This window comes from Apium graveolens, chromosome 4 (assembly GCF_009905375.1).
Source record: "Apium graveolens cultivar Ventura chromosome 4, ASM990537v1, whole genome shotgun sequence".
NCBI lineage: Eukaryota > Viridiplantae > Streptophyta > Magnoliopsida > Apiales > Apiaceae > Apium > Apium graveolens.
The window spans coordinates 307,642,057-307,657,064 of NC_133650.1; positions in this window are offsets into that span (position 1 = coordinate 307,642,057).

Here is a 15,008-nt window from a genome sequence, read left to right on the forward strand (position 1 = left end):
CTGATGCTGTGAATCTGAAAATTGACTTTGTTACTGATGAAAAGGTGATTAAAGTATTGGATGAATCAATTCTTGATATACGGGAAAGAATTGACAGAAGGGAAGCAGATCAAGCTTGTAATGATTATGTGCAAAGAATTCTAAATTCAAAGAGAGAGCTATGGCAGAAATCAAAAGGGAAGATTCATGATTTGTCTACAAGCTATGCTCCTCTCAGGAAGAAGGATAAAAGATGGAAAGATATCTACTCATTTAGTTATTTTAAAGGATTCCAACATATTGATTTTGTGTTAGCAGGACTATGGGATCCTACTCCAGAACAGAAGGATGTTGATAAGTCCATAAAGAAACCTTCTTGGGTGGAACTTATTGAAAAACTAAAGCTTATCAAAACTCGTACGAGAGGAGGTATTGGTCATTCTGGAATGGAAACTCTGAGGTCTGATTTACTTGACACATATACTCTGACTGACGATCTTGGTGAGAAAATTACTCCTTCACATCTTGAGAAAGTTGAAGCTGTGAATATTATATACATAAAGATAAATGATAATGATGTTAGAGAGGAGATTCTGTACTTCTTGAGAGATAATAAAGTGAAAAGCTTTACTCCGCAGCAACTCTTGATGAAGACTGTGACAGAGTGGAAATATATTCACTATCTTCTTAGAGTTGAGGATAATGTCACCAGAAACCGGTCTTCTATGATACTTGAGAGTATCAGAAGAAGATTCATGACCAGAGAAGACAAATACGATGGTGATTATGTTCGTATGTACAGAACTTACATTGGTCAAGAAATGAAGATGGAAAAGGGAGCTGCGGTTCTGAAAGTTTTTCTCAACAATCCTCAGTTATCTTTCAGTCCTGATCATGAAGATGTCAGTTTAAGCTTCATGTTAATTGGTGATCTTGAAATAACTAAGAGTTCAATTTCTAAATTAAGATCAACCATTTATCAGCTTGGGGAAGATACTGATGAGAAGAAAGAGATGAAGAAAAAGCTTGTCAAAGTCCTTCAAGACAAGGTGCAAAAAGGTTAAACAAATTTCTGGAAACAACTGTCAGTTATCTTAGGATACTGAAGTAAACCTTATTCCTTGTATACTTTGTAACTTGGTTTTGGCATCATTGAGAATGGAATTTATGCTTCATTACATTAAGTATAAATTGGGGGAGATTGTTACGTGCTGATTCTCAATGATCAGGAGAACCTCGAGATCTGGCTGTTCTGGATGTCATCAGGATTTGATCTGCCATCAGGATTTGATGCCCATCAGTATCTGCAGAAGCATCAGTATTTCAAGAGCAGACCGTTGTGAAGATTGATTATGTTCCTTATTTTAAGGGATAGATACGTTCTGAGTGATAGGACTTTGTATATTCAGTTAGAGATATGTATTATTTTCTATTAGTATTTGATAATGCATATCCTAGACTGATTTGTAGCAGCTGTGTATTATATAAACAAAGTTTAGATCATCACATAGTGTGCATCTCTAGCATTGTATGACTTAGCAGCTCTCAAGAACATCATTATTTCTTGAGATAGATTGTAACAGTTTTTATCAGAAATATAAAGAACTGTTATATTTTTATACTTGTTCGAAACATTTTTACAATTGTATCTAACCCCCCTTAAATAATTGTTTCTTATCGGGCAACAATAAAATTACCAAATGTATGGTCGAACTTTGGGCATGTTAAGTAGAACATAATACTCCGCAATATTGAAATCACTTGCATTTAAATGCACAACAACGTGCTTTACAATAGTTTGAAGTGGATATCGAAAAACTTCTAAGATAATTTTTTGTTGTGCTTCAACCACAACTTCATTATGACGTGCGGTATTATGAACCGTGTTTATAGAAGAGCGAAAGTAAAATGAAGAAAAATTGATCATTTCTTCCTCAACATATCTCTCCACTATTGAACCTTCCACCCATGCTCTATTTCCAACCTTATCTTTCATATGCTTCAACCATCCCTCAAAAGGGTACACCCAACGATAGTAAACCGGTACTCTGAGTCTACATTCTTCAATCAAGTGTACATGTAATTGTTCCATAATATCAAACAAGGCCGGTGGAAAGACGGTTTCGAGCATACACATTATCCCCACCACATATTTTTCCAAGATATCTAATTTTTTGCGTAGTAAAACGGATGAGCAAATATCAAGAAAAATATTTGAGAGGGCGGTGAGAGCTTCCACAATATAAGATGGCAAAAGTTCACAAAAAGCAATAGACATTAACTTTTGCATAAAAATATGACAGTAATGCGATTTGAAACTGGTAATTCCTAAAGTATCCCATTTGATACAAGAGGATATATTCGAGACACATCCATCGGGAAGTTTAAGTTTAGAAATCCAATTACACAAAAGTCGAAGTTGAGTTCTAGTAATTGTATATGATGCTTTAGGTATTTTCCCATTTTCATCAATCCACAAATCACGTCGTACCCCTAGATGTTTGCAATACGCCACTGTTGTGCAAGACATGCCTGTATAATAACAAGACTAAGTCAAATTGACAACCCTAAGTTGTATGGTAATCTAAGTTTGCATTTTTGTATTGTAACACTTAAGTCTGTAAAAATATAAAATAGACTAGACTGGAGTATTTTTTCTGTAAATAGTCTCAAGCCTAAGAAAATGCTCTAGAAGAAGATCATGAAGATCATGCCTCAGAGAAAGTATGAAGAAGCTTGGAGTTGAATAAATCTATTTTGTGAAAAATATTTTAAGTCGAGAAGTCTACAAGTCACATATTTTGTGTTATAGAGAAGTCATCGAGAACTCCAGAATAACTTATCGAGAAGTCAAGAAAAGCTACTAGAGAACTTAGAGATATCGACCAGCCAAATTAAAGACATGAATAATGGAGATCTTGACAAGTAATTTCTTCACTGAGAACTCTGAGTTATCGACAAGTCAAAATATCACTAGAGATCTCTGAGTTATCGATAAGCCAATTTGTCACTAGAGGACTCAGAGATATCGATAAACAAATTTGTTACTAGAGAACTCAGAGATATTGATAAGCCAAAGTGAAGACATGAAGATAAGAGATCTCGATAAGCCAAATTCTCTTATAGAGAACTCAGAGACTTCAATAAGTCAAAACAAATATAGAGTGATGAGAGATCTCGATAAGCCAATATACTTATCGAGATGTCAAGTTCTCTATATACCAAACTGGATATCTCAAGGTAAAACTCAAAGTACAATGTGCAGACAAGTTTAATATTCAAGATCATCAATCAACAAACAATCCAATCAGTTGGATTGACAAGTCTACAAAAGTAGCTTGAAAAGTACAAGATCAAAGGCCAAGATGAACTGACAAAGTAAAGTCACATGCATGCAAGATTAAAAAATATACACTAAGCCAGAAATAGAAAGATTTGGTTATCCACAAATAGAATTTAGTACATGCTACTGCATACTATGTAATAACCAGTGTTTACTATTCTATAAAGTAAACACTGGATGCTTTGTTTTAGATGTAACAATTTAGATCAGAAATCTTGTATTCACTTAAGGAAGAAGCTAAGCTTTTTATCAACAAAGTGCCTAGAAATTTTGTAGCAAGACATTCTTAATTTTAATATAAAATTAAGTGAGTTTTGAAAGATCTGTGTTTACTATTCTTATCTATTTAAATTCAGTACTAACACATTTCACTACAAGGTTTTAATTTACTTTGTTCATCACCATAAACACTTCAAGAAAAGCAAAACAAATACAAAACACATTCACCCCCTCCTCTGTGTGTGATTTATTATCTAACAAGTGGTATCAGAGCAAAATCTGAAAGTAAACAGATTCAAGATCTTGGAAGAATGAATACACAGAAAATCAGTAGCATCAAAATCCCTACTTTTGATAAGACTAACTACACTCTATGGAAGAAGAAAATGTTATTATTTATCAGGATGGCCAATCCATTATATATTCAGATTCTCAAGAATGGGCCTTTCAATCCTATGGTAAGAGTTGAGAAATCTACAGATGGAGACATGGTCATTCCTTCTCATTATGCTCCTAAAGACCCTTCAGAGTACACTGAGCCAGAGAAAGAAAAAGTCTCCCTAGATAGTGGCTTCCACCTAATCTTCATTGAGTCACTTGAAAATGTAATATACAATAACATTGTAAACTGTGACACTGCTAAGCAGTTCTGGGAGAAGATAGAGATACTTTGTGAAGGAATGGAGGAAGTTAGGTCAAATCAAAGAAGGATACTAATTTCACAGTTTGAGGGTTTTATGGCTAAGCCAAGGGAAAGCATTACTGATATGTTTGGAAGGTTTAACAAGTTGATTAATGACTAGCAGCTGAATGATAAATATTATGAAGCTGTGGAAGTGAACTTGAAGTTTTTGCTCACACTCCCTAATCATTTGGAACAGAAAATTTCAGCAATCATAGAAGGGAGAGACTTGAGCAGATTGACTTTGGAAGTTCTATATGGAATTTTAAAAACATATGAATTGGATATGATTCAAAGGAAATCATCAAGAGCTGATCAATGGCATGTTGTAGATGGTTCAAGTGCTCTTATTGTTAATGAAAGCCAGATCATTAATGATGAGCCAAGATTCCAGACTCCAAGTGTCTCAACAAGTGAGCAAAGAAATAATGACTCACAGGAATAAGTTATAATGGCATTGGAAGAAGATGAGTTCTACACCCTGGATGAACTTGATGAACTAGATCAGTCAATGGCCTATCTAGCAAGAAAGTTCTCTAAAATTAGAGTCAACAAGCCAAGGTTCTTCAAGGGAAAAGGACAATCATTCAACAAAGAAAGCAGCTGGAAAGGAAAATAGAAGTACACACCTGATAGCAAAAATGGCTACAAAACTGGATCTATTGACATATCAAAGATAAGATGCTATAACTGTGATGAGCTAGGCCATTTTGCTACAGAATGCAGGTCACCCAAGAAAGCAAAGAAAGACAAAGCTTATCTTGAACTGAAAGTAAAGTATGAAGCTCTTTTGAAGAAACAGCAAAGCAAAGCCTATATTGCAGAAGAAAAGAGTTGGGATGATTCTGATAATGATGAAGATGAGGAATTTGGAAATTATGAATTTATGGCCTTGGAGCAAGGAGAATCATCCTCATCAAAAGCACAGGTACCAACTCTTACCACCATTGATTTAAATGTGAGTCAATATAAGGAAACTGTAGAAAAGATGAGCACAAAATTATTTCACATTCATACAAGTATGGTTGCTGCTAATGAAGAGGCTAGCAGACTGACAAAGATAAATGAGAAGCTTGAAAATGAGAAATAAGAAACTAAGTTGTTGCTGGTAGAGCTTAAAGCTGTGAAACAAGAAAACGCATATCTGAAAAACAAGCTTAAGTGTGCAAATGAGATTGAAGCAGTGTTAAGGGAGAAGCTAGAAAAGAATGAAGTCAAGTTGAAATCCTTCAAGAATGCATCTGAGTTGGTTGGACAATACCATGAGAAGAACAAGCCTTGTGCTAATATTGCTACTGGCCATGATTATGATGCCTTGAACAACAAGAAGAAAGCTGTAGGAAAAGCAAATAAAAATGAAGATGTTCCAGCAATGCTTAAAAAGGTTTGTTCACTTATATTCAAAGTATGTGAAGTGGATTTCAGTAATGAAGAGTTGATCATAAAGCAAGAAATTGCTGATGAAGACAATGAGAAGAAGAATGCAGAAATAACTCCAACTTCCAAAGATGAAAAAAGCCCATGGTCAACCAAGATTCCAAGACACCTGTCAAGGAAGTGAAAACTGAAGATGCAAGAAAAAAGAAGAAGAATAGAATTGGGAAGATTGGGATAAACAAAAGCAATAATTTTGATTATATTGCAGATGCTCCAAGGAAAAAATATGAAAAGTGTGGCTCTGTGAATCACCTAACTTACCTTCACAAAAAGGTTGTTATCAAGCCAGTTAAAGGAGCCTGCAAGTATAATGAAGCCAAGGCAAATGATCCCTATTCATTTTGTGATAAGTTTGACTACATTCCCTGTAACTTAAAAGTAATGAAAAGTTGCCACAAGCTGAGAGTAGATCTCAAAGAAGTCATTATATCATCTACATCTGCAAGGGAAAATGCACAAACATCTATGAATGCTATTCTTTCTGAGACTTCTAACTCTACTTCTGCCAAATTAGTTAAAAAGTGGAAAGTACCCAACACTATTTGGGTTGCTAAACACGCTTAAACTCATTGTGTGCAGGGCAAACTGAAGAAGGTCATATGGATCATAGACAGTGGATGCTCCAGGCATATGACAGGTGATAAGGCCCTACTATCACAATTTGAGGAGAAGGCTGGCCCTTTGGTGACCTTTGGAGACAACAACAAAGGATTCACAATGGGAAATGGCAAGATTGTTTATGGAAATATTGTCATTGATGATGTAACATTGGTAGCTGGTCTTGAAGTAAATCTTCTCAGTGTCAGCAATTTGCAGACAAAGGTTTAAAGTTCAATTTGACAAGGAAGAATGTACTTTCATCAGTAAGAAAACCAATGAAGTTGCTCTGAAAGGAGCAAGGAAATGAAGGTTGTTTATTGCAAACTTGGACTCAATAAATGAGGATGAAATTTTTTGCTTCTACACCAAGCCATCCATTGAGCAAAGCAAGTTATGGAATAAGAAACTCTCACATATAAACTACAAGGAAATCAACACTCTGGTCAAGAAAAAGTTGGTAATAGACATGCCAAAATTAGAGTTTGCTCAGATTGAAGTCTGTGAAGCCTATCAGAAAGGAAAAATGAAAATATCAAGTCACAAGTTAAAATTGTGAATTCCATAAGTGCACCATTGTAACTTATTCACATGGACTTGTTTGGGCCAGTAAATATCTTATCAATTTCAAGAAAAAGATATGCACTTGTGATGGTGGATGACTACTCAAGATACACATGGGTAGAATTTATGCATTCTAAAGATCAGACTCCACACATCATACTTGAGCATATAAAGATGATAGAAAAAGAGGCCGGAGATCAAAACTGTGTGAAAAGATTGAGAAGTGATAATGGAATAGAATTCAGAAATGCAATATTGAGTGAATTCTGTAAAAAGAAAGGAATTGTTCAAAAATTCTCTCCTGCTAGAACACCTCAACAAAATGGGGTAGTTGAGAAAAAGAACAAAACATTAATAGAAGCTGCAAGGATAATGCTGCAAAATGCCAATTTGCCAACTAGATTTTGGGAAGAAGCTGTAAATACTGTATGCTACACTCAAAACATATATCTCATTAACAAGCACTACAACATATTTGCAATCATACAACTATTTTTTTGTCGTTGTATGACAAGTATGTTTTCCGTTGTCTATCCAACACTCGTGTGATTGAACAAGAGACAGTGATTGTTTTTACCCTTGTAAAAAGAGGATATATTCGAGACACATCCATCGGGAAGTTTAAGTTTAGAGATCCAATTACACAAAAGTTGAAGTTGAGTTCTAGTAATTGTATACGATGCTTTAGGTATTTTCCCATTTTCATAAATCCACAAATCACGTTGTACCCCTAGATGTTTGCAATCCGCACTGTTGTGCAAGACATGCTTGTATAATAACAAGACTAAGTCAAATTGACAAACCTAAGTTGTATGGTAATCTAAGTTTGCATTTTTGTATTATAACACTTAAGTCTGTAAAAATATAAAATAGACTAGACTGGAGTATTTTTCTGTAAATAGTCTCAAGCCTAAGAATAAGCTCTAGAAGAAGATCATGAAGATCATGCCTCAGAGAAAGTATGAAGAAGCTTGGAGTTGAATAAATCTATTTTGTGAAAAATATTTTAAGTCGAGAAGTCTACAAGTCACATATAAAACAGAGTGACAGAGTAGGACTACGGAAATATCCACACTGAGTGTCAAGAAAAGGATATATCGGATTGGAAAAAGAAGAAGTAACAGTCTTATCATTTTTTTTATAGTATTTACATTTTCTTTTTTATGAATGTGTCTTAAATTTTTTATAGATACGCTCGGGAGGTTGGACCCTTTCCAAATAGGGCAATTATATAGAAAAATGCTCGTATGACAAAGAATGGGAATATTGACCCAGAACTGGAAAAAATAATACAACAAATTTTAAGACTTATAATTTACTGCTTCTTTAATTTTCAAAATCATACCTAATTAGTATCATGGTTCTAACAAGATTCCCTACTCGAAAAGCAACAAAATAATGAATTCAAGCTAGATGGAACTAATGATGTGCTCACCACTGTATTGGAAACTCCCGAGCATGCGGGAAGGGTTCGTGGGGTTGGAAACTTCATACTTCCAATAATGTACTTTGATTTACCAAAACAGGAAAGGAATCACATTACCAAAGAGCAGTTTCATAATCTTGAGTTGCAAATTGCTGAGTTAAAAGCTTTGGTTGCTGGGGACAATCAAAATTCACCAATGTTTAAAAAAAACCTGTTCAGGGGTGAAAGAACAAGAACAAGAATAAAAGAACAGAAGGAAAGTTGTAAAAAAATTGATGAAAGATGAATTGATGACCAATGAGGATAAAGAGGGTGTAGATTTTCTTGTTATTATTCCTCCTCCTCGTTCACCGGGACAGAAGGTATATAATTATAGTGTATACTTGATTCATTTGTACAATAATGTTGTATATAATTAAATTGTTTGTAACGGTAATGACATGTCTATTTTGATTTATAATTACAAACTAGGGTCTTCACAAATATGAAGTGGTAGTGGATAGCATTGATAATAAGGTAGCTTTTGGTGTTGGTTTTGATTAGGAAGTGGTATGAGTAGATTGGTTCATGGAGTGCCTCTAGAACCAGGATTTCTTGGTGTTGGGGTGGACCGAAGCATCTAGGATGATGCTTTGGTGCCTTTTTCCTGTAGTTGGTGAGATATAAACTGTCCACCAAGCCATTGGTTCTAATTTAACATAGCCCAAAGACATGATCATATACACCTCTAGTACTAGTTATGAGGTATATAAATTTAATTATAAACCAAGTGTCATTATTTTAAAGAGGTTGTACAATTTTGCACTAAAGTGAATAATATTGATTCTATGCTTAAATATTTATTTACAGAAAAATAAAAAGGTGCGGAATGTGAGTGAGGTGCAGAGAATTCATAATGTATTTAACTCTGTGAAGCCAAAGGAGAATGTGCCTCCTCGCTTTAGGGTGTTGTAAAAATTTGCATCGACAATGATGAAGAAAAGTAGAAACTTGATACCAGTTCCATGTGATTTTCAAATCTTTAGAATTGAAAGAACTATATATTTACTTCATGAGAAAATACTTGAATTGCTAGAGTTTTAAATAATTGGGCAGTCTGTTATATCAACATGCATGGCGTAAGCTTCTTTTTATATTCTTTTTGAATCTGATCTCATTTTATATAGTAATGATCTATTTACACAAGATGTAAATAATTTTTTTTATTTTTATTCAATGTTTTACGATACGCCGAGTAGAGATTTGTCAGCCATATTTTATTTTCTTCATCCGTCCACAAACAAGCTCAATGACGAATTTAATAAATATATTGTGCAAAGGCTGAAAGATGGAGTTCTTCGGATAAACTTTATGCCTTATAACTACAAGTATGCCTTTTTTTTACGCGTCCTATTTTATAATATTGTATTTCTTTGGTTAGTTATGTAGTTGTTGGTAAATTAATTATAATATTAGATATTAGACTAGATTGTGTTAATGAGCATTCAGACTTTCTTAGCCGAAAAAAATATATATAAAATTGTCGGATATCTAATTTAAATTCTCACTTTAATTTATATATAATGAAAACAGTTTACAATGGATTTTGATCGTATTTTTGGAATTAAAAATTTTCATCCTTAATCCATTGCCTCATCATCCACATCCCCAGGACCTTGAAAAGGCTTTAATGCGGTAATTTTTTACTTCAATTACAATTATATTTATAATATAATTGGTAATTTTTGTATTTGACACTGTATTTTGTAATTATAACATTTATAGAGCAGTGAGATCTTATAATGCTCCGGAAGGACCGGTCACAACAATCCCAAAGTTAAAACCTTGTTGTGAGTATTGAGTAGATTTGTTAATTTTTCATTTTTGTGAAATGCAGAATTATTATTAATTTTCTGTGTCATTAATTGTCAATAATTTTTTGGAATGTATAGGGATGCCGTAAACCACTAGGTGGCACAGAATGTAGATATGTGGTATTGCGATATATGAAAGATTTATTTGAGGACCAGGAGATCTAGACAAGGTGTATAATTTTTTCAGTACTCAATCATAGGGCAACAGTGGTTAATCTTTTACCTTTCTCAATTATGTGGTATATAAGTTTTTCATTTGGTTAATGAATGCCATAGGTTTATTTGTGTTCCACTGGGCCTCTCAGAGTCGCACCTTTTACACAACTGAGGACCTTGATCCCTTACTATGAGACGCTTGATTATATCCAATCCATCATGTTGTTGGCGACTCTAGCTTGGCAACTGTTAGTTGTATTACAATCTAAAAAACACCATTATTTTGGTTGCATGTTTTCGGATTGTAGCTAGTACAATTAGAAAAGATTATGGATGAATGTCTAGTAGTTGATATTTGGTGGTTTAGATTTGAAACTGTGTAGCTAGTAATATGTTGGGATATACATGTTGGTATTGATGATGTTTGGAGCTTGGTGGATGTTAATTTGAATGTTTGGATGTGTACTACTAGTTGTTTGGAAGGATATGACAATTGGTAAATATTGGAAGCTGAATATGGTTGTTGATCGGCCATTTTTTGGTTTTGGCAATTTTTTGACATCTATGTTTTTAATTTTTGAATGAATAAAAAATATCATATTATACAAAGCAATCGATTTTGAAACAAAGTCATTAACATCATTTTTTTAGTTAAAACTGATGTTAATTTAACATTATAAATAAAATAAAATAAATGGCGTGTGTTAAAACTTAATACATCAGTTTTGGCAGAACATTAACATCAGTAATACCGAAAAAACCCATGTTAAATACTACAACAAAAAAAGTCTTAAAGCAGATAACCGATGTTAAAAGTTAAATTTACATTGTTTTTTTTAAACCATTGTTATTGGTATTAGTCATATAAGTTTAGTGGGTACAAGGAAGTATTTTGCTTATCTGACAATCTTTAAATTCATAAAAATATCATATTATAACAATATATAAATAATAGATATGCATTTGAAATTTAACATCAATATATAGATATCAGTTTCAAACAAAAAACTGATGTTATACATTTTCCTTTACATCAATTTCAAACCGATTTAAATGGGGGGTTTTTAACATCACCCTCGAACACAACGGTTTCTATTTTTCATAGACATCGATTTTTAATTGATGTCTATTGACGTTTTTCTTGTAGTGCATATTTAATACAAAAAACTAGAGTTAAGGCCTAGCATGACATCACAACTAAACACTAAACTAAATTCAAGAAGTCTACAAGGAAGTTAATAAATCAAATAAGTTTAAATATAAATATGAAATTTAACTCATCATGGATGTCATGGGCATAGTGATTACCATCACAAATTTGACCAGGTTCAGTACTGTCGGGTTTATTGTTTAAAATGGTTTTTATTTATAATGATATTGTTGAAAATAAAAGACATATCTAGTATACATATTTGTATCTTTCTCTTTCTTCACCCTCTAAAGACAACATCACAAACTTAAGAAAATTAAAATTCTTGTTGTTACTTATCAATTGCTCCCTTTTGCCCCTGCAAATGAAGCATACTTAGACATTGATAAGGCCATGGAATCGTAAACTGAAGAAGTTCTTGTAAAAATTGTATGGGTTTCGGTAACATATCGTGATGCTACTGATTCTTCAAGTGATGAAGAGAGTGGGAATTCCTCTAGGCCTAAGGTTAGAAAATAAGTTGGTCCTATGTTTTCACCAGCGGTGATCAGTAAGTAAGTTTCCTGACAAATATTAGGAAATTAGGACATAACTAGTTACTATCATATCTCAAAATTTTAACCTTACATTTTATCTACATATACAGACCAACTAAAAGGACATTTCAGTTTGATTGTGTTGTTTTGTTTCATGATTTTCTTTTTTATTTTCAAAAACTGAAGACACACAATTGGTAGAACTGAAAATCCCTTGGTTATAGTCTAATTTTGACAATCCATGAAAGAATGATAGGAAATATTATTTTTATTTTGCATTTAGAGACTTCCTTGAATCTATAGATTCTTATCAGGAATATAACTTTTATAATACAGATTGAAAAATCTAAGAAGTTCCATGTGATTGTAGTACATTAGAAGCTGGAATAATCTTTGATAAGTATCCCTTATTAAGGACTTTTAAATTTCTATCCGTTTTAAATAAATTTTCAACATGTGATTCAGGCTCGTTGTCAAACAAGAGCTTGTAACAAATTATTTTTCAAAATATGGTAGGACATTATTGCATGGAGATCCAAATACAAAACTGGATAAAAAATCACTTTCCAACGAGGACACAATGAGGTTAGATTAAAAAGAAAGTCTACTTTCAAAAAGCTGCTCAAGAATTCGTAGACAACAATACACAATAACAAATTATTATTCTTTGCTCTGCACAAAAACAATCACCATTTTTGGTTGCTTAAGTGCTATGTTGTTTTTGAGATCAAGAGCTAGTGGTTTCACCATGCAAGCCAATTATAATACAATTAATAGAAGTATAAATAGGAAATCTGTTTGCGTCAAAATAATATATTAATTATTAGTCTATAAATATTTTTAAAAAAGAAGTAAATATATTACAAATATTGGGAAACGAAATCTAATAGCTTATGAAGATAAAAATATGAAATGAGCACATGTTACCGCCAATATTAAACTCAACCCTTTTGAAAAAACCAAATTAGTTCCATAATTCAGATCAGAAAAAAAATTAGCGGCATTGAAAAGTTAATGGAAAAAGAAACTCAACTAGCAATAATAAAAGCAGTCGGTACACAATTGAAAACTACAGTTGACACCCTATTTTCAGTTTACAATAAAGTGTTTAGTAATAAGGGTAACTTGTTATTAACAACAACTGTTTCAATATTGGTTTATTATGGTAATTCAGATCTGAAGCAAAGGTTATAAAATCTATGTAATTAAGTTTTGCTAATGCTCACTATATGGAAAAAGAGTGGCAAAGAGACAAATCATGGTCTTCTATTCTGATGAAAAACCTTACATTTGGGAAATGTGTTAGTAGACAACACGATCTTTAAGGGTCTTTGCATGCGAGATTAAATTCGGTCCCGATGTCTCAGGAGATATTCTTCTACACAAACACTTTGTCAATAACATGAACAAGTCAACTTTCTATGTCAAAGCAAAAATTATAATTGTAAGACATACATGAACGTATGTGTGAGTTATTATCTTCTTGTGATCGTAACCCTACTATAGGCCGCTTCACACACGTTAAATGTTTCTGAAATTGGTATGGGCTTCGAGGGAGGACAAGTACTACCAACAGATGACCTAGTACTATTATCATGGTTTTCTCCATGCCAAATCCAATCAGAATATCCTAAACTAAACCCTGATTCATAAAGATGACCTCTGATTATATTCACAGAAAACTTTTTGAAGTTAGAGCAGTGTGCACAAGGACAAGGAATTTTCTTGGGGTTTTTAGCATTTTCCTCGGCAAATATCAAGAAGTTTTCAACACCAATTTTATACTGTAGAGAATCTCTATCAGCTTTTATCCAAGACTTATCCATTTAAAACCACCCGGTATGTCACTAAAAAATTCAGTATAAGGCTTATATTTATTTTATAAGTCTAATATTTATTTTAGAAGTCTAACTTGATTTTAAATATGACATCCACACATAGGGCAGACTATAAACGACATAAGAAAACTGAGAATTCATATTATACATAATGCATATTATAAATTTTAATGTTATATATTTTATTATAATATGATATAAATCGATTTGTAATGAATTACGTAATTCATATTATATATTTAATTATAGTACTAGTACTATATATTAATTAGTCATTCAGTACTTAATGTATAATCACTATATAATTCACTATAATTAACCATAGTATAATAGTCAGATCACGGATGCGGATTATCAAATTATAAATGTACTATTTTCAACTAAACACTTGCATACACAATGACTAAATTAACCACACACTTGCATACAGAATTCAGAACACGACTACATTTAAATATAACATACTAATACCAAAATGAATTCTCCTGCACATAATTGCAAATAAAACAAAACTGAGATTTCATATAATACATAATGCATATTATACACAACACATAGATCAACATAAGAACCAACTACATAGCACATAGACAAAAAAAACACTATCAAAACTAAAAAAACAAATCAAATGTATAAGCGTACAGAACAGAGTTGGAAAAGAAAACTCACCGAAGATCAAAAAATTAAACAACACTAATGTCCTGCAAAAACAAATCACAACATTATAAACAAATGAATAAAAATAAACAAAAATAAACAAAAATACAAATGTACAACCAAAAACACCCAAATTACCTAAAGCTTTAAATCTTTTTCTCAGATTAGGTCCTGTATACAACAAAAAGAAATATATTAGCAACAAGTTTAGATATTAAATTAATAAAAAAAAATAAGGGTTTTGAATTAGATAAAACCCCAATTTACAAAATTAGGGCTTTGAATTCAAAAATCCTCAACTTTTAAAACTGGTCTTCATGTAGAGAAGACCAGTTCGATTCAAGTAGATACAACACTTACCGAAGTAGAGAGGTTAACTGAAAGAGGCTTAACGGAGAGATTGAGAGCGGAGAGAGAGAGAGAGAGGTTCCAGAGACAGGTTCGAGAGAGAGAGAGGTTCGAGAGATTGTGATGGTCAGATGATGGTCGGAGTTCAGAGATTTGTGAGGGGAGAGAGGTTCGATCGAGAGAGAGAGGTTCGATCGAGAGAGGGGGCTTCGAGAGAGAGAGA